At 36.2% G+C, this 20,906-nt stretch overlaps 2 long non-coding RNA genes across 3 annotated transcripts; one reads left to right on the forward strand and one right to left on the reverse strand.

Annotated features, from left to right (window-relative positions):
- Positions 1-1,220: 1,220 nt before the first annotated feature.
- On the reverse strand, positions 1,221-11,356 carry LOC131383250 (uncharacterized). 2 transcript variants are annotated; one of them, XR_009213141.1, is made up of 5 exons: positions 11,036-11,356; positions 10,509-10,630; positions 9,048-9,263; positions 5,103-5,184; positions 1,221-1,353 (listed from the first exon to the last, which is right to left on the reverse strand). It is a non-coding gene; the product is annotated as an uncharacterized LOC131383250 (long non-coding RNA). The 2 variants fall into 2 exon arrangements; XR_009213142.1 differs by lacking the exon at positions 9,048-9,263.
- Positions 1,369-5,969, forward strand: LOC116466989 (uncharacterized). The gene is made up of 3 exons (XR_004247696.2): positions 1,369-1,729; positions 4,286-4,374; positions 5,923-5,969. It is a non-coding gene; the product is annotated as an uncharacterized LOC116466989 (long non-coding RNA).
- Positions 11,357-20,906: the final 9,550 nt, after the last annotated feature.

A 20,906-nucleotide genomic window follows, 5' to 3' on the forward strand; every position in this document is an offset into this window, starting at 1 on the left:
CGATATTGTGTTTATTTTGCTAAATACTAGTTCCTAGAAAAGTACAAAAGTCGGTAATGGTTCTAATATTAGGAGACTTCAGTCTGCTCTTAGTTGAGATTATCTGAGACATATGTGCTTCTCTGTGCATGATCAAGACTAAGGAATTACTTAATCCCTACCAAGTATCAGACACTGCTCTAGGTTCTGGGACATAGCAACAAGCAAAGGGAAGTTCCAGATGTCATGGAACTCACATTGTAATTGGCAATGATAGACAATAAATGGTTATGCAGTATTTCCAATGATGACAAATGCTGTGGGAAAAAAAAAAAGCTAGGAAAAAATGGTTAAGGGATAGAGAGTGATGCAAAGGGTGCCATTTTATAAAGATTAGGCAGGAGCAACACTCAAATAAGGGACATTTCAACGAAGACTTGATTAAAGAGTGTGAGCCAAGTAAATATCTCCAGGAAGAGCTTCACAAGCAGAAGTTACGTAGGTGCAGAGGCAGTGAATGGAAGCATACTTGGTTTCACCACCAAAGAGTCAGGGCTGATAGAGTGAACTTTGAGACGAAAGAATGGTGAGGTATAAAGTCAAACAAGTTAGCCAGAGGTCATATAATATGGGTTCCACATGACCATAGTATTCTGAGTGAGATGTAAAGTAGTTCGAGGATTTTGAGCTTAAATGACATAGTCTGTTTCATTTCAACAGAATCGTTCTGGCTACTGTGTGAACAAAAACTGTAGCAGGTAAGGAACAGAAGCCAAGAAGCCAGTATGGAGCCAAAGAGCAGGCCAAGTGAGGGATGATGACTCACTCACTGGCTAGCTGAGTAGTTCTTGGGTATGTAGAAATCTTCATTTCTTCTGAATGTTTTGATTTAGAAGCTTCCATCTGTGACATAAATGGATGATGACTCACTCACTGGCTAGCTCAGTGGTTCTTGGGTATGTAGAAATCTTCATTTCTTTTGAATGTTTTGACTTGCAAGCTTCCATCTGTGACATAAATGAAAGTCTCATTTGATTATCATCCAAAGTAACTTGAGCAAAGCTACCATCTCTGGCTTGAAGTTATCTCCAATTTATTGTCTATGATGAAGAACAGCATTACCAGAATGACAAAAAGCAAATTTTCGATTTTATTTTCATCTTTTAGCCTTATTGAATAGATGTTTATAGAGAAAGAGTATTAGCATTTAAATGATTTATATTAATGTCTATTATACCTACTTCGGTCCGTGATTGAATTTTATTCTTATCATGTAGAGAAAAGAGAGTAAAGATCTTAGATGATGGACTTAGAATTGTTAAATCTTTTCTCTGCAAGAGGCAGTATTTCTTGTATGTGAGGGTCAAGTGTGTCCTGGAAACAAATGCAAAAAGAAGACTTAACCTCCAAGAAAATTTATATCTAATTTTGGATCTCTCTGAGCAGCATTAAGAAAAATGAAAACAGAGTGGAAAAAGGGAGATTAGATAGTAAAATAGATTGCTGCATCCTGGATTTTCATTCTTTTCTTTTCTCTCTGCAGCCTTGAGGATTTATTGGCACCCGTTTCATTTGTCTTTCTCTGGATTTAACATTGAGGTGATGAGATAGAATATTACCTGTGTGCTTCGGAACATCTATGAGTGACATGTAATAGTTTCCTGGGAAACTAGAGAGAAATTCTACAGGTCTTTGAAATGCTTTACATTTGAGAATGAAGCTCAGCTGAAGTTTGAACAGCATACTGACAGTGAGCGTTGATCCCACATGTTATCTGTTAAGATATTTGAGCTTCAAATAACAGAAAAACCCCCACTCAAAGTGGCTTAACTAATAAAAAAATTTATTATCTGATATAAGTGGAAGTCCAGAGGCAGAGTGGGCTCCTGGTGTGCTGTAATGAGATGCCCAATGTAATGAAGGACTCAAGTCCTTTTAATCTTTCTCCTCTGCTTTCCTCAGAATTAGCTACCTCCTAAGCCTGGTTGTCCAGGGGTTTCAGGATGGATGTCAGTGACCATCACAGTGGCATTAATTCTTATTTGCTACTGGCAGAAAAGGAAAGGGGAAATTTCTCCTTCAAGCATAGAAAATATTTCTGCTCTTCAATCTGATTGGGAAAACTTAATTCACATGTGCACCTCCAGACTAGGGGATGTCATTTGCTGACTGGCTTAAAACTAATCAAAATTCTTCTTGAGAGCTAGATATACTGTGAATCTCTGGATTAATCGGCCTCTCTTAGGAGGAAGAAAGAGGAAAACGGGTGTTAGGTGTCATCTATATCAGACAATGGAGAGGCATGGGTTAACAGCAAACTGTATGCTGGAGAAAATGTTTAAAAAAATGAAATCTTCCTCCAGGTTTCATTATGCTAGTCCTTGTCATCAAATCGTGGACATGTGCTTTCCCCATTAAAGATAAAAATGGGAAAGAAAGGGAAGAAATTCTGGTGATACCAACTTTTGGTTTTTTTTCACAGTATTTTGAGGCTCTCCATTAAGGCACTTAGAAATAGTAATTTTAAAACAAAAGTGATTCTATTGCCTTTGCTGAGCATCCAGAAGTTAAGATCAATGAATACTTGTGATGTTGTTAACAATAATTTTTTCCATACAGTCTCCTGTATTCTAAATTTCTTATTTAAAGGACTTACAATGAATTATTTCCAGCATATATATTAACTATACCTGTAGATATAAATATTATAAGCAATTAAACAGGTCTTTTGAGACTCTTTAATTTCTTTCTGAAACCATAAAAAATTTTCTTTGTTAAAAATAATTTTAGCAGACGAAGGCCTGACACAGCAACAGTAGATCTATCTAATAAGCTCTTGCTCTGTTGCCATCTATATATGAAAAATGTATTCATTTTCTATTAATGCACCATAAATTACCACAGAATTGGTGGCTTAAAGCAATGTTAATTTATTATCTTACAGTTTCTTTATCTGAGCGTGGTATAATTGGGTTTTCTGTTCAGGGTTTCACAGGGTTGCAATCAAGACTGCAGCCAAGTGTCAGTCACACTGTCATTCTGCTCTGAGGCTGTGTCTTCCTCCAAGCTCATTAATGTTATTGGCAGAATTCAGTTTCTTGTAGTTGTGGGACACTCCCCATTTGTTTTACTAAATGCTGACCAGAGACCACGCTTGGCTCCTAGAGGTCACCCTGAGCTCCTCAGTTGTGTTTGTTTACTTCCAGGACAGCAGCAGCCACTCTTTCTGATTTTGAATCTCTGACATTTTAAGTCTCTGACCTCTTGACTCAGATCTAAGAGCTCCCATGATTAGATCAGGCTCATTGGATAATCTTCTTATCTTAAAGTCAATTGAATTGGGATCGTAATTTGATGTGAAAAATCCATTCATAGTAGTATCTAGAATTTAATAACTGGGTAAAATGTGTGTATATCGGGAGGTTCCAACATATGAGAGCTGAGCTGACAATGAAGACATTCTATCTTTCAGGAAAGAGATTCAAATACCCTTAGCTCAGCTCTCATAATTTGGAAGCTAAATAACTCAAAAGGACCATATGTGTCTCTTCCTGCCTGCTCCCACTTTCTTCCCCTTGTCCTCTCCTCTCTTCTGTTGTCCTCTCCTCTGCTCTCCTTTCTATCTCACTGAACATAAATCACTTAATTTCCTCCCCTACAGAAAAAAAAACAAAATACGAACAAATAGCTGGAGGACAGGATGAGGAGGAAGAGTAAGATAATTAAAAAAAAAAAAAAAGTCATTCTAAAGAAAATGAAGAAGAATGAAATTGAGGAGTAGGTGTAGGAGGAAACACAAACAAACAATCAAACAAACAAACAGAAGCATGCAGCCAGGAGAGCGAAGAGAATTTGAGATAAAATTAGAAAAAGAGAAAGCATCACAGGAGAATCAACGAATGTGAAAAGCAAGGTAGAGAGGGCAAAGTTGAAAATAACAAAATGATGGCATTTGTGGCCATGGATTTGTAGTTGCTTTGAACAAAGCGCTCTGCTTCTTTTTCCTAAATATTTTCCCGTTATGAGAGAGGCTGATGGCAGCACATATTTGTGTATATATCTTGATCTTGTTAACAGTATTTCTCAACATTCACGTTGTTATGGTCGAGCTTCCGCTTTGAAGAGCCAGGCAAAGCAGATAATATTACACTTAATAAAAACATATGAAAGCCAAAAACATAACCACAAACAAAAGAAATTAAAAATAACCCAAGAAAGTCTCACAGTCTCTTAGCAACAAATTACTTGGACCAGGAAGTAGGAATGTATGTAGCTCAATGTGGTTTTTTTCTGTTTTCTTTTTCAGTATACCAACAAGAATGAAAATAACTTAACAGCAATTTTATAAATTCACATCTCCCAGAGCACCACAGAGTAAAGAAATACTGCATATGGGTAAAAACTGGTTCTTAGTTACTAAATCTGAATGATCAAATAAAGTTAATTACATAAGGTAAGTTAAACTCAGATGTTTGATAATACATATATATATAGAGAGAGAGGTGTGTGTGTGTGTATAAAATACACGAGTATATGTGTGTGTAAAATGCAGTCAGTCCAGATGTATTCCAAATAACTATCCTTTAAGCCTGCCATCTGCATCTTTTTTTTTTTTTTAGACAGAGTCTCACTCTGCTGCCAGGCTGGAGTGCAGTGGCATGATCTTGGCTCACTGCAACTTCCGCCTCCCGAGTTCAAGTAATTCTCCTGCCTTAACCTCCCGAGTAGCTGGGACTACAGGTGCATGCCACCATGCGCAGCTAATTTTTGTATTTTTATTAGAGATAGGGTTTCACCATGTTGGCCAGGACAGTCTCGATCTCTTGACCATCTACATTTCTTTTAAGATAACTTATGAACTATTGCAGATGTATTTTCATTTTAAGAAGAAGGAGTAGATATATCCCAAATATAAGAGTGCATTTTGGCTTCTGAATTTTTTATATTCCTGAGCCTTTCAGGTTATTTGCTCCCTAAAGGGAGGGTCTGAGCAGAGATTGAGAGTTCCTTGAAACCAGGTGTCAGTAGCAGACAAGAGGAGAATATATGCCTGGCTGCTCTTAATGTCCTCTTATAAGGGAACATGCTCCTAATGTCTTTTATAAATTAATATAAAGAATAACCTTTATCTTCAACAAGACACTGTCAACCACGAGGTGCTTCTGTTGACTCATTTTCATTGTCTTGTGGGAGTTCCTGAGAACACTGCAAGGAAACAAAAAGAATTGAGATGAAGCATCTCTCTCCCTCTGCCAAAAAGCTTTAGGATATAGCAGAGGGATGATTCAGAATCCAACTTTCTTATTAATCTGATGCCCATTCTAATTAGAGGAATACTTGTTTGGACATTTATAAGACATCTCGCATAAGAATGAGGGGGAGTTTCTCTGAGAGTAGTGGCAGAGATTTATTTGCGGGAGTGTTGATAACAGCTGCCAAATAAAATGGTGATGTCAAGATTAGTCTAACATGAAAGGCAGCCCCCAGTATTGACCTCCCCAGGCTGTGCATCTACTTTTCCCTCTAGATTCTAGATCTGACTCCTTGCACACGAATTACCAGGCATAATTTTTCTCATCAATTTCAAAAATGTGGTGCTCCATTCCGCATGTCATTCAGCCTTAAGTGTTTGTTTGTAATAAAATTACCAGAAAGCAGAGATGCTTTGCAGCCACACATGTGGCTTTTGAAATAAAATTCAAAAAAGCCACCAATTTGTCAAATAGATAGGGGAAAATGTGTCATATCATTTTGCAAATTATGACTACAAATATATTGAAGACAGTCTTGTCAAGCTGATGTGTTCCCTCTGTTACTTGAACTTTATCTTGGTTGAGGCTCAACTCTAATGAAGACAGGCATAGATGATTCTGGTTTGAAAAGGTCACAGTTATACCAAAGTCTATATAAATAACTTTGTCCTATTATGTCTCTACCACACAGCTGCTCTTGAGTTTTTCTGGGGGAATATACTAGAAGACCATAATCAAGGTACCAGTTTATTGACAGCTATTCTTAATAAATACAACTCTTCAAGAAAATAAAGTAATTTAATGCATAATAATGTTGAATGCATAAGTAGGATCAAAATTAGCTATTTCTAAATTGTTTAAAAATCAGAATTTCTTTCAGAGTAAGAATTATTATGAAGATAAAATAACAGTAATACCATCACTATGGATCCTTAATCTACAGTTTGTGAATGTAAATTACTTGATCATGTTTCCAGACAAAAAAGAAAGGTTTTATGGGTGACATCTTCATTTGTTACCATATCTTCATTTTCATGGTTCACTGTGTTCAATCTCAGGGTTAGCAGATATAAATAGAACAATTTCCAAGTTCGAGAAATAATCTTCATAGTGCTGAGGTCTTATGAGACTTGAAATTATATAAGTAGTTGTGTACTTTAGCATTTGTATCAAGATAATGGCTTTATTCATTAGAATTTCTATAGCATGAATGAAATAACTTGCCAGATATTACTGTAAATTGTAAGATTCTTAAGAATGTTTCTTTCTTTTCAGTGATATTTCTCTCTCTCCCCTCACCCTTCTCTTTCACTATCCCTCTTTCTTTTTATTTATTTATTTTTTTATTATACTTTAGGTTTTAGGGTACATGTGCACAATGTGCAGGTATGTTACATAGGTATCCATGTGCCGTGTTGGTTTGCTGCACCCATTAACTCGTCATTTAGCATTAGGTATATCTCCTAATGCTGTCCCTCCCCCCTTCCCCCACCCCACAACAGTCCCCGGAGTGTGATGTTCCCCTTCCTGTGTCCATGAGTTCTCATTGTTCAATTCCCACCTATGAGTGAGAACATGCAGTGTTTGGTTTTTTGTCCTTGCGATAGTTTACTAAGAATGATGGTTTCCAGTTTCATCCATGTCCCTACAAAGGACATGAACTCATCATTTTTTATGGCTGCATAGTATTCCATGGTGTATATGTGCCACATTTTCTTAATCCAGTCTATCGTTGTTGGACATTTGGGTTGGTTCCAAGTCTTTGCTATTGTGAATAGTGCTGCAACAAACATACGTGTGCATGTGTCTTTATAGCAGCATGATTTATAGTCCTTTGGGTATATACCCAGTAATGGGATGGCTGGGTCAAATGGTATTTCTAGTTCTAATGGTATTTCTAGTTCTAGATCCCTGAGGAATCACCACACTGACTTCCACAATGGTTGAACTAGTTTACAGTCCCACCAACAGTGTCAAAGTGTTCCTATTTCTCCACATCCTCTCCAGCACCTGTTGTTTCCTGACTTTTTAATGATGGCCATTCTAACTGGCGTGAGATGGTATCTCATTGTGGTTTTGATTTGCATTTCTCTGATGGCCAGTGATGATGAGCATTTTTGCATGTGTTTTTTGGCTGCATAAATGTCTTCTTTTGAGAAGTGTCTGTTCATGTCCTTTGCCCACTTTTTGATGGGGTTGTTTGTTTTTTTCTTGTAAATTTGTTTGAGTTCATTTTAGTTTCTGGATATTAGCCCTTTGTCAGATGAGTAGGTTGCAAAAATTTATGGGGAAAGGATTCCCTATTTAATAAATGGTGCTGGGAAAACTGGCTAGCCATATGTAGAAAGCTGCAACTGGATCCCTTCCTTACACCTTATACAAAAATTAATTCAAGATGGATTTAAAGACTTACATGTTAGACCTAAAACCATAAAAACCCTAGAAGAAAGTCTAGGCAATACCATTCAGGACATAGGCATGGGCAAGGACTTCATGTCTAAAACACCAAAAGCAATGGCAACAAAAGCCAAAATTGACAGATGGGATCTAATTAAACTAACGAGCTTCTGCACAGCAAAAGAAACTACCATCACTATCCCTCTTTCTTCCCCACTCCCTCACTTCCTTTCTTCCTTCTCTTTCTCTTTCTCTATTTATATGTCTTTCTTGGAAAAAGAAGAAATAATATAAAATGATTTCTTTCTATATTTAGGTAATAAGGGTATGGAGGATATAAGATTTCCCTGAAAGATAGTTAAAAATATAAGTTGATTCATCTAAAAGTTATTTAGAGTCTAGCATAAAGAATCTATAGCTGCTAACATCACACAAAAGAGAGATGATTAGACTTTACGTGTCTCTTGAGAAAGCATTCTGTCTTTGAAGTAATCTTGTCAAAAATAAATAAATAAAATGAAAGAGAAACTTGATTTCGAGGAAGCCCTTAGATCCAAATGCTAATTTTATGGAAATAAATACAGATGACTGATGAACATGTCAAATGACACTACAGGGATGCAATCAGCAGCTAGGTTTTGTTTTTCTCCCCTAACATTTAAATTGCAAGTGAGAAAAACAAATTTACAGGCGATCCTTACAAAATAAAAAAGACTTAAACATCTTATCAACCAATTGCAATGTAACCTTATTTAATCTTGATTCAAATAAGAAGAAAAATAAAATATATGAGATAATTGGGAATTTTTAACATTAAATAAATATTCAGTGATGTTAAGGAGCTATTGTATGTTTTTAAATAATCACTGTCATTGAGGTTATGTTTTGATATTTTAAAAGAGATAGATAGTGTTTAGAGCTACATAGTAATATATTGTTTGGTCATAGACTCTGGGTACATGGTAGTTTATTGTGCTATTCTATTTTATTTGTGTGAATGTCCATAATTAATAAACTGCCTGAAGCAATTAATAGAAGATAAAGAGAAAGGCAGTGACTGAGAGGATAAGCCACAGAGACTAACCTCCTCTTATGCTGACTCCCTTAGACGGAATGTTTGATTCTGAAATATGTCTTGTCACTTCCTATAGCAGTGATGACATCTCACGTCTCAGAGAATAGTTATAAGCGCTAAAGCACAAGTGCTGGTTGATCAGACATAATGTATTATTAACTAAAATAAGGATTAGGATAGGCAAGAGATGTAGGCTACAGCTGTTTTTTTGCTCATTGTTTCAATACATCTTATTTCTAGATGGAAAATCAAAATTACTGTCAGAAAGTATTTTCATGAACAAAGAGCCAAAATAAAGATAAGAGTATTTCAGAAAATATCCAGTATCAACAGTATGTGCCCACCTTAAAGATAGATAGGGATAAACCTGCTGAGCAGACCAGGACACCTCCAAGCAGCCCATTCTGATAAACAAGGCCAGGATTATATTGAACAATATTTGCTGTTGTCTCTTGTGTTCCAGGCTCAAGACAGACTATTTTTGTTATAAAATTGTCATGTGTTCCGATCGATTCACAGGGCATAGCTTGCTCATCAGTGCATCTGCAACAGCATAATTCCTAACACAAAATAGGTCTTTAATAAATATTTGTTGAACAAATGAACAAATAAACAAATTTACATTGATTTTACCTGATATTACATTAATTACATTTTAACTTAGCATCTTTCTGAGGAATTTTGGAATTTTAAATAGTGGGCCATTAACTAAATGCAGTAGTTAATTTCATTAGTTTTATATTAATGATCATTAGCTTTCATGTCAAGGGGTGTAATTTCTGATTATATCTCCACATTCTGGTCTTGTATCCTATAAGGCGCATACAGCATCACATAGTATACAGGAAAGAGTCTGGATTTAAATTCCAGCTCCAGATAATCTTTACCACGGTGACCTATTTGCTCTTCCCCCAAGAGTGACAAGCTTTCTTTGTCTTCCAGGTCTTTGCTCATTCTGTTTCTTCTGGCCTAAATGTTCTTTTTATTTTTGTGTGTTTGGCTGACCCTTACTTTTTCTTGAAAACTCAGTTCAGAGTATGCTTCCTCCAGGAAGCCTTCCTTAAGCATCCTTGGACTCGGTGACATAATATTCCTCCCCTATACCAAAAGACACTCCCTGTCTAAGCATGCTACCCTAGAACTTACTGAGCTACGGCACACTTATTCATTTGTGTCCCTGCTAGCCCTGGTTGCTACTCCTACTCCATCTCATTCCAGAACACACACACATACACACTCTATAAAATATCTGAAAGTAGGGACTGTGTCTCTATTCTTTGTATCCTCAGTGCCTAAAATAGTGGCTGGTACACAACGGACTCTCAGTAAATATTCACAGTTGCAGACGAGGCTTGAAATTAAGTAATCAAATGAAGTCGTCATGAAACTTAATTCCCTATTTAAGTGGAAACATTTTCTCTCTTGTGAGATCAAACAAACATATACAATTGACCCTTAAAAAATGTGGGGATTGGGGCACTGACTCCCTGTGCATTTGAAAATTTGCATATAACTTTTAACTGCCCCCAAACTTAAGTAGTAATAGCCTTTTATTAACCTGAAGCTTTACCAATAACATAAACAGTTAACACATATTTTGTATGTCTATTATATACCGTATTATAACAATAAAGTAAGCTAGAGAAAAGAAAATGTTAAGAAAATCATAAGGAAGAGAAAATACATTTACAATGCTGTACTATATTTATCCATGGTGTAATTTTACACCATCTGTATACAAGACGAAATTGTCAGTTTGATATGGTGGGCAACCACAGCTGCAGACCTCAATATAGCGTACATACCAAGGAATCCAACTTTTTCTTGTAATGTCATGACTTTTCTCTGCTTCTTGGGTGCGCTTTCAGCATCACCTGTGGCATTTCATACCGGTCCCATGGTGTTAATTGAGGTTTATGGTATTGCACTAAACACGATGAAAAATAGGAGAGAACAGAGAGGGATCATGTTTTACCACAACATGCAATTTATGGGAGAGATGAAGTGCTCAGGTGGAGATGACTAGTGTCACGTGGTGTTTTAAGTGGATACTCACAACACTTGAACTCACCGCAATAACAATAAGAGGTAACTATAAAATTATTACAGTAGTACACTATGGACTACAGTTAATTTTATGCAGTTACAATCTAATCTGCATCTTTATGTTTGTTTACATTTCTGCCAACTATGAATGGCACCATGTCCAGTCTGTTTGTGTGCATAGGTTTTGAGAAGTTTTAACTTTTTACAAGAGATATGTGTATATTTTATGATAGTAAATTATAAAATAGACTAGTATCTACATATGTCTTATGCATTCATGACATACCTTTTTCTTAGTTTTTCTGATACTTCTAGGCTAATTCACCTAAGAATTTCTTCAAATTGTCAAATCGCCAAAATTTTTTCCAATATATTTACTGAACAAAATCCTCATATACTGAACCTATGCAGTCCAAACCCATGTTGTTCAAGGGTCAACTGTATATTACTCCTATTGGTAATAAAAGGAGCGTCACCTTCACAACTAGTTTGACATCACAAAGGCCTGGTATGATTTAAGGAGCATCAAGAGAATCCAGGCCTTCTGCCTGGAACTAACGTCCTGGCTGTGACACAATGCTTGAGATAACTATAATTATTCACTCCTATAGTTTAGGTAGTAAATGTTGCTGTTACAAAAATTTAGCTTATAGAAGAAACCTGTTAGATAATTTCCCAGGAAGCATGACATTTAAGGAATGAACATAGGTCAGATAAATTTGGAGAGAGAAGATGAATACCAGATACACAGAGAATGGTACCTTAGTAGTTAAAGAGTATCATCAGGACACAGAGTTAATGAGGAATTCCTGAAATGTTGAAGGTACTGAAAATCAGCCCACCGATCTCGCCTAGTACCAGTACTGAATAGAACACACTTGCCTATGCTGCTGTCTAGAGACGCATAACAGGTCATTGGCAAATTTCCCCAAATTCAATCACGTACCACTTTCCCGATTTTACTGTATCTGAGTATCACCTTGACTACTGTCTAATATTTACATTTAAATTAATTCACTCTTAAAAATTAAATGTCTATTATAATCTCAGTCTCAAAAATCGTATCTGTAAAATCATGAGCTAAATATGCTATATTTTTGAATACACATTAAGATAAAAAATAACTAGTAAAATAGTTAAATTTATCCCAAGTTGGGAAACACTTGTTTAGGACTTAAGAAATTATTCTCCAAAATTAGATCGATTGAGTTTTAATTACTGAATATAAAATTTACTTGCAGTATATCCTTGGACAAATTATTTAAACTATCTCTGCTTCAATTATTTATCAGAAAAACAGGGCCAATAGTAGTGCCTATATTTTAGAGTTCTGAGAATTAAATACAAGAATACCTATAAAGAATTTAGCGCACTGTGTCTCGAGAATATAGCAGATATTCAGTAAAGGTTAACACCTATATATATCTTAATCATCAACAATGATATCTCTCAAATGTTATATAGCCTTTTTCTCAGGGAACTTCAAATATATTGTTTCCGTTGACATACTTAATTTATACTTGAGACCTTGTAGCACTAGATGGTGTTATCTCCATTTTATTCAGCTGCAGTTTACTGATACATAAACCAGCTAACCTATGGATTCCCACTATATCCTTATTAGAATGCTTCTGTGTTTAAGTTTTTCTATGTAATTAAGGTTGATTTGCATCCTTGTATGACCAAACATTTAAGGAATGGTTGTATAAATTGTTTAAACTATCCAAAGGAATAAAATAAATCATTAGAATGATATACATTTAGAAAAGTTATTTTACAGAAAACCTGATCTTCATGGAGGCTATTAAACATAGATACATCAAAACAGATACATACGCATTTATACGTAGAAATGTGAGCTTTGGGAAAAAAAGGGTCTTGGGAAGAAAGAGAGCCCTTTCTGTGAATCTTCCTACAAGCACAAAGGAAGATGATAGTTTAGACAAGCAATATGGACAAGACTTGTATAGCACTAAAAAAGAGGTATTACGCCAAATTACAGGGGAAATCAAGGATGCTGGGGACAGAAGGGGATTAAAAAATTACTCTAGCTTTTTTTTAAAAAAAGATTCCTTTTTGAAATTTTAAATCTTTAGTTTTATTTGTATTCGTTTCTGTTATTACTATCAGAAAAAAAAAATTAAGGCATGATCTGAGGTTAGAGTTGAATGAATGAGAGCTACTATTCTAAAGCTTAAAACTCTCCTAAGTCATAAAATTTTAATATCAGTGGCCCCAAATTTTAAATTTTCATTATTTATTTAGTCTAGTCTATTGAGCTTAGTCGCAACAGTAACATCTCTGGCCCTGTTGCTTGTACCTCACAGCTTCACTTAGCATTCCAGTTCTGATACATGTGGTTTGTGCTACTTTTCACCTCCATATAAAGCTAATTTTCACCTCCATATAAAACGAGCTAGCCTGTCATTTTAACTGTTTGTTTATCCCTCAGGGTGCTTTTGTTACCCAGTAAATACTATATAAAGATGAGGTTGAAGATTTTCAAACATCTATCTATAGAAATAGCATAGGTTGGCTATTTGGATAAATGTGAAAACTGAATTTTTATATTCTCTTTAAGTTTCTCTTAAGATGAAAAGGAAAATCGAGTTAAGCAGTTTTTCCACTCAGCCCTTGTCATTTCTCATCTTTCTCTTACCTCTTATATTTTACCTGTTTTGACTTTAGTTTCTTCTCCCCTTGTCTTGTTCTTTTTTGGATATCCTGTGTTTGAGTATGTTCCACACTGAATTCTTTACTATGACAGAAAATCAATTCTTTTAAAATTACCAGTTCTTCCAATAAATTTTTTTACATTTCTTTCTATGTAAACATCATGCAGTTTGTGGGGAAAATCTAATACAGGAAACTGGGTGGAGTAAGTCTACTGAATAAGAACAAATAAAACATTAGGGTTCTTTAGTTTAGACATACGAAGTTTAAACAATGACTTTCATTGTTTTCATTGATACTGATTGAGTGCCTTGTATATTTCAGATCCTCTATAGACTGCTGATGTATAGCTATGAGAAAAAAAAGAAAAATTTTTGATCTCAATGAGCTTGCATTTAAGCATCTGTAAAAGGTATGATCATATTTCTAGTCAATTAGGTTTCAAGGGCTTGAAGCATATGTAACTGGGGAGGTGATTGTTTAAGGAAAAAAGGATACAAAATCATAAATGCAAAGTTGGATCTATAATTGAATGATTATTTAGAATTAGAAAAATCTCACAAAATTGCAAATGCGAAGAGATATGCTTGGTGGTGGACACACAGGCACCATCACACATTGTGATAAAGGGGAACATCTGAAATGTTTCTATAGCATTTGAGCGAGCCTTGGAAATGACTGAAGTGAGCCACCAGGTCCAAAGTGGGTTCAGATAGTGGATATAGTGCAACCTTGGACACCTAGGACAGCAACAATGGGTGCAAACATATGATGATGGGAACCAAGTGGGATGTTACCCTCAGAAGAGGCTGTTGTGGATATAAGATGATTCTGAATCCATATTCCTCTAGATGGCAGGATCATATGTAAACACTTCCAGAGAGCTTATCCTAGGAAAGTGCCAACTTAATAGAATAGTTGCCCAAATGATATTAAGTGATAAACTTGATATGACAGGGTTTACCTAAATTGGAAAGATTGATGTTGTAACTCTGGAAATGTCAGCTCTAGAGAAATAAAGCATAGCTCTGTTCACCTACTTTGTGTAACATTGTCACCCCGGAGACAGGATTATAGTAAATCTAATGAAGTTGAAATTTCACAGCCTCTCACTTGCTCAGGCCCCTTCCAAGGTTCTAAGAGGAGCTTTAGCAATGCTCATATGCTTTTTAAAAAAATTTGCGAAAGTAAGATATTTAGCCACAAGTGATTCAGAAAACTGCCTCCGTCCACTCTGACTTTCATTACAGTACATTTCTCCTCTTGTCAGATAATTCAACTATGGGACAATTCAGTTAAGTGGAAATTGCATTGTATACATATTTAGCTGAGGTTTAATGAGATACATATATGTGGTTCACAGTCTCTTCCATGAAGAGTTAAGTTACTGCTAGCCTCCCATGATGCCAAACTCAATTTCAGTGCTTTCATTTGAAGCACCTGAAAGTATTAATTTTAAGATATGTTTCTCTTCCATGAATTAAAAATATTTATTATGATGCAACCCAATGGAATCTTTTTTTCCTTCTGGGTATTAAACTGCTTTCCCCAGGAGGCAATGGATGACACTGGAGCAATTAGTGGGATGTCTTAGGACTAAAAATGTGTCAAGAGAGGGGCAGAGTAAAATGGCCAAATAGAAGGCTCCACTGATCATGCCCCTGCAGAAACACCAAATTTAACAACTATTTACACAAAAGCACCTTTACAAGAACCAAAAATCAGGTGAACGTTCATAGTACCTGGTTTTAACGACCATTGAAAGCGACATGGAAGAGGGTAGGAAAGATGGTCTTGAATTGCTGATGCCACTGCTCACCTATCCCCTGGCAGCAGCCGTGTGGCACAGAGAGAAAGTCTGTGTGATTAAGAGCGGGAGAGCGCAGTGATTGATTGTGACTTTGCATTGAACTAAATGCTGCCCTGTCACAACAGAAAGCAAAACTGGGCTGAACTCAGCTGATGTCTGCCCACAGAGGGGGCATTAAGACCAGCCCTATCCGGAAGGAAATTGCCCACCACAGCAGTAGGAATTTGAGTTCTAGCAAGCATTTCCACTGCAGGGTAAATGGCTGTGGGGCACTAAATAAACTTGAAAGGCAGTCTAGACCACAAGGACTGCAACTCCTAGGCAAATCCTAGTGCCAAGCTGGACTCAGAGCCGGTGGACTTGGGGAGCATGTGACCTACTGAGACACTAGCTGGGGTGGCTAACAGAGAGCTTGCGACACCCCTCCCACAAACACAGGTAGCACAGCTAGCACTTCCAAAAGAGATCCCTTCCTTTCATATGAGAAGAGAAGAGGGAAGAGTAAAGAGGACTTTGTCTTGCATCTTGGATACCAGCTCAGCCACAGTAGGATAGGGCATTGGGCAGAGACATGAGACCCCCATTCCATGATCTAGCTCTGGATGACATTTCTAGACATACTCTGGGCCAGAAAGAAGCCTGCTGCCTTGAAGGGAAGGACCCAGTCATGGCAGGATTCATTACCTGCTGACAAAAATGCCTTTGAGCCTTGAATAAAGAGCAATAATAGTCAGGTGTATGGCATGGGACTTGAGTGAGACTCTGAGATGTACTGGCTTCAGGTGAGATCCAGCACATTCCCAGCTGTGGGAGCTAGAATGACAAAGTCCTCATTCAGCTAGAGAGGAAAAAGTAAAGACTTTGTCTTGCACTTTAGATACCAGCTCAGATGCAGAGGGGAGGGGAGCGGAGGAGAGGTATGGGTGAAACACCAAGGAAGATCATGGGGTTATGGAATCCTTGGTTCTTAGACAGGATTTCTTGACGTGCCCCAAACCAGAGGAGAGCCCACTATCCTGCCCACTTTCATTGCTGTTATTCAACATAGTACTGTAAGTTCTAGCTAGAGCAATCAGGCAAGAGAAGTAAATAGAGGGCATTCAAATTAGAAACAAAGAAGTCCAAATATCCTTGTTTGGACATAATATAATCTTATATTTGGAAAAGCCTAAAGATTCCACCAAAAGCTATTAGAACTGATACAAAAATTCAGGAAAGTTGCAGGATATAAAATCAACATAGAAAGATCAGTAGGCAATAATGAACAGCATGAAGAAAAAATCAAGAAATGCCATTTACAATAGCTACAAATAAAATAAAATACCTAGGAATTACCATAACCAAGGAAGTAAAAGATCTCTACAATTAAAGCTATAAAAAACACTTATGCAAGAAATTGAAGAAGACAATAAAATGGAAAGATATTCCATGTTTATGAATTGGAAAACTCAATGTTGTTAAAATACCCATACTACCCAAAGCAATCTACAAATTTAATGAAATCCCTATCAAAATATCCAAGACCTTCTTCACAGACATATAAAAAACTATTATACAATTTATATGAAACCACAAAAGACCCAGAATAGCCAAATTAATCCTAAGCAAAAGAACAAAACTGGAGCAAACACATCAAATGACTTCAAATTACACTCCAGAGCTATCGAAACAAAAACAGCATGGTACTGGCATAAAAACAGACACAAAGACCAAGAGAACAGAATACAGAACCCAGAAATAAATCCATACATCTACAGTGAACTCATTTTTGACAAGGGTTCCAAGAACGTACATTGGGGAAAGAGTAGTTTCTTCAGTAAATGGTGCTAGGATATCTGAATATTCATATGCAGAAGAATAAAACTGGATCTCTCCCTCTCACCATATGCAAAAGTTAACTCAAGATGGATTGGAGACTTAAATATAATATCTTAAACTATGAAACTACTAAAAGAAAACACTGGGGGAACTCTCCAGGTCACTGGTCTTGGCACAGATTTCTTGATTGACACCCCATAAGCATAGGCAACCAAAGCAAAAATGGACAAATGGGATCACATCAAGTTAAAAAGCTTCTTGCATAGAAAAGGAAACAATCAACAAAGAGACAACCCACAGAATGGGAGAAAACATTTGCAAACTATTCATCTGACAAAGAATTAATAACCAGAATATATAAAAGCTCAAACCACTCTGTAGAAAAATTACATAATAATCTGATTCTAAAATGGGCTAAAGATCTGAATTAGACATTTCTCAAAAGAAGACATACAAATGGCAAACAGGTATATGAAAAGGTGCTCAACATCACTGATCATCAGAGAAATGCAAATAAAAACTACAATGAGATATAATCTCACTCTAGTTAAAATGGCTTTTATTCAAAAGCTAGTCAATAACAAATGCTGGTGAGGATGTGGAGGAAAAGAGAAGCCTCATACACTGTTGGTGGAAATGTAAATTAGTACAGCCACTATGGAGAACAGTTTCAAGGTTCCTCAAAAAACTATATGATCCAGCAATCCCATTCCTAGGTATACATCTAAAAGAACAGAAAGCAATACATCAATGAGATATCCACACTCCCACGTTTATTGCAACATTATTCATAAAAGCCAAGATTTGGAAGCAACCTAAGTGTCTATCAACAGATAAATGGGTAAAGAAAATATAGTACATATGCACAATGGAGTACTATTCAGTCATGAAAAAGAATGAGATCCTGTTATTTGCAACAACATGGATGGAACTGGAGGCCATTCCATTAAGTAAAATAGGCTAGGCAGAGCAAGATAAACTTCACATGTTCTCACTTATTTGTGAGAGCTAAAAGTTAAAACAATTGAACTCATGGAGATAGAGAGTAGAAGGATGGTTACCAGATGCTGGAAAGGGTAGTGGAGGGGTGCAATGGTGGGAAAGTGGGGATGGTTAATGGACACAAAACTACAGCTAGAAAGACTAAATAAGACTTAGCATTTACTAGTATAATGGGGTGATTTTAGTCAAAAATAATTTAATTGTACATTTGAACATAACTGAAAGAGAATGATTGGATTGTTTTTAACACAAAGGGTCAATGCTTGAGGTGATAAATACTTGATACCTTATTTACCCTGATGTGATTATTACACATTACATGCCTGTATTATATAACCCATAAATATATATGCCTACTATGTACTTACAAAAATTAAAAATAAAAAAATTAAAAAGTGTGTATATGAAAGTGTCTCTGTTTAAATGTTTCAATTGTCCTGCTATGACTAAAAGTGACAAAGATGAGTAACTTTATCAAAGATCAATATATTGAACATTGCAACAGAAAATACCTTTAAAAATATCGGAACAAGGCCAGGCGCGGTGGCTCATGCCTGTAATCCCAGCACTTTGGGAAGCCGAGGCGGGCGGATCACGAGGTCGGGAGATCGAGACCATCCTGGCTAACACGGTGAAACCCTGTCTCTACTAAAAATACAAAAAAAATTAGCCAGGCGAGGTGGTGGGCACCTGTCGTCCCAGCTACTCGGGAGGCTGAGGAAGGAGAATGGCGTGAACCCCGGGGGGCGGAGCCTGCAGTGAGCTGAGACCACGCCACTGCACTCCAGCCTGGGCGACGGCGAGACTCTGTCTCGAAAAAAAAAATATATATATATATATCAGAACAAAGAGAAACAGTTGTGATACATTTAAAAAGCATTAGTTGAAATACTACTTTAAATAGGTAACTCTGAAAAGTCTTTTTTTAGTAGAAATTAAAGTAGTTTTGTTCTGATTATAAAAGTACTTCATATTAATTTTTTAATACTATATGACATAATAAAAAACTAATCATGATACTACCACCCAAAGACAATGCTAATATTTAAACTATTATCCAAAACTTGAAGAATTGCTTGCTTATTCCCAGAGCAATTGGCAGAAAATAAAAATAAATGAATATTTTCTCACAAGAGTTTACAAATTAAAACAAATTAAAACAGCATGGGGGAAAATGCCCCCATGATTCAGTTATCTTCTCCTGGTCCCACCCTTGACACATGGGGATTATTACAATTCAAGATGAGATTTAGGTGGGACACAGAGCCAAGCCATATCGCCATAGGAATAACAATGCTGACTTCCTGTTACACATTCCTTAGACTTCTGTGGACAATGTCATCTTCAGTTGACCCATGGACAGCATAAAACAGTTAAGCAGCAAACCTCCCCTGAGTATGATCAAAGAGATTGATTAAAGCTATCAGAGAGATGAATTGTGCATGGAAATGGGGGATTTTTTTTTTTTCACTACTTTAGCTATAAGTTGCCCTAAACTCCAGAGTAGTCTATAAAACTCTTCTACTGTGTCAGGAAAACATAAAATAAGAGAGAGAAATTGGGGCAGTACAATGAAACAGGAAAGGAAAAATTCTAGAAAATCTCTGTCCACTATCTTAGGCACTTTGGAAAATCTATTTTGTAGAACAAATATTTTTGTGTTTCAGCATTACACAAATCTCTAGAGAAATAGCAAATTAGTAAAGATAATAAACTGAGTTTTAGCGGTAGAGTTGATGACAACTCTGAACTTAAAGTCTGACTTTTGAACAGTTGCAAAAAGTATTATTGAAAAAATCTTTTTCACACATTTGTATAAAAGCTTAGAAGCACAAATGTGCCTGTTCCACAGTGTACTCCAAAATAACACATGGGATAGCAAACCAAGTCTTGCCATAATAACAGTGAAAAAGTCTCAGCAAAGCAGTGCAGTTATAGATCCTTCAGCTTTAACCAGTTATGGATGTTAATACTTTCTTCTGTAAAATTAAAATCAGTACCACACACTATGAGACATTTATAGGACAAGCAAGGTATAATAAATTTAATAGTATGATAAATGCATAATATTATAAATGCATAATATTATAGACAAAGTAAACATGAGAGAAAGTCAGGGAGGAACAAGTAGGTGCGACCTGAGGCTTTTGTGGAAAACATATGAGTGAGTGTTATTTGAACAGGACCTGTGGGTTGGACAATGTTAATAACTAGCAAGAGTTTAAGAGGACTTTTCAAAACTGAAACAGCAAAAATTAAATTGTACCAATGAGCACATTGCTTAGAGTGGATGGTGAGAAAACAGACCTTGGGCAAACAAAAGATACTTGATGACAGATGGGGGGAAAAGTGGGTAGAAGGTAAGTCAAATAATTTTGCATATTATAAAAAGTATTAGTATTGGGAGTAATGGGGTCAGAGTACATTCTTAGACCTGATTATAACCTCTGGTTGATTTGAGACAAATCTCTTGTCCGCATCTCATTTCCTTTCTCTGTAAAATGAGGTTATACATGGCTATTCTAGTTTAAAATATGCTTTAAATAAAAAATAACTAAAATGTATTAAATGCTTACTCTGTGAGCAGAGCCCTGCTTTGTAAGCATCCATTTGATACTTGCAACTTTATGAGATAGATTATGTCATTATTCCCATTTTAGAGATACAAAATTGATGATCAAAAACATTATTCAAACATTTTATAACTAGCTGACTGGGAAAAATGTGATGAGAGGAGAACATTTTAAGGTAAATGAGTCAGGCAACCATGAATAGGAAATAGTGCCTAGTGAGGGGGATTTTGAGTGGAAGCAAATCCCTTAAGAACACAGTCTGAAAATCAACATATCTATTG

This window comes from Hylobates moloch, unplaced genomic scaffold, assembly GCF_009828535.3.
Source record: "Hylobates moloch isolate HMO894 unplaced genomic scaffold, HMol_V3 SCAFFOLD_4, whole genome shotgun sequence".
NCBI classification, from domain to species: Eukaryota; Metazoa; Chordata; class Mammalia; order Primates; family Hylobatidae; genus Hylobates; species Hylobates moloch.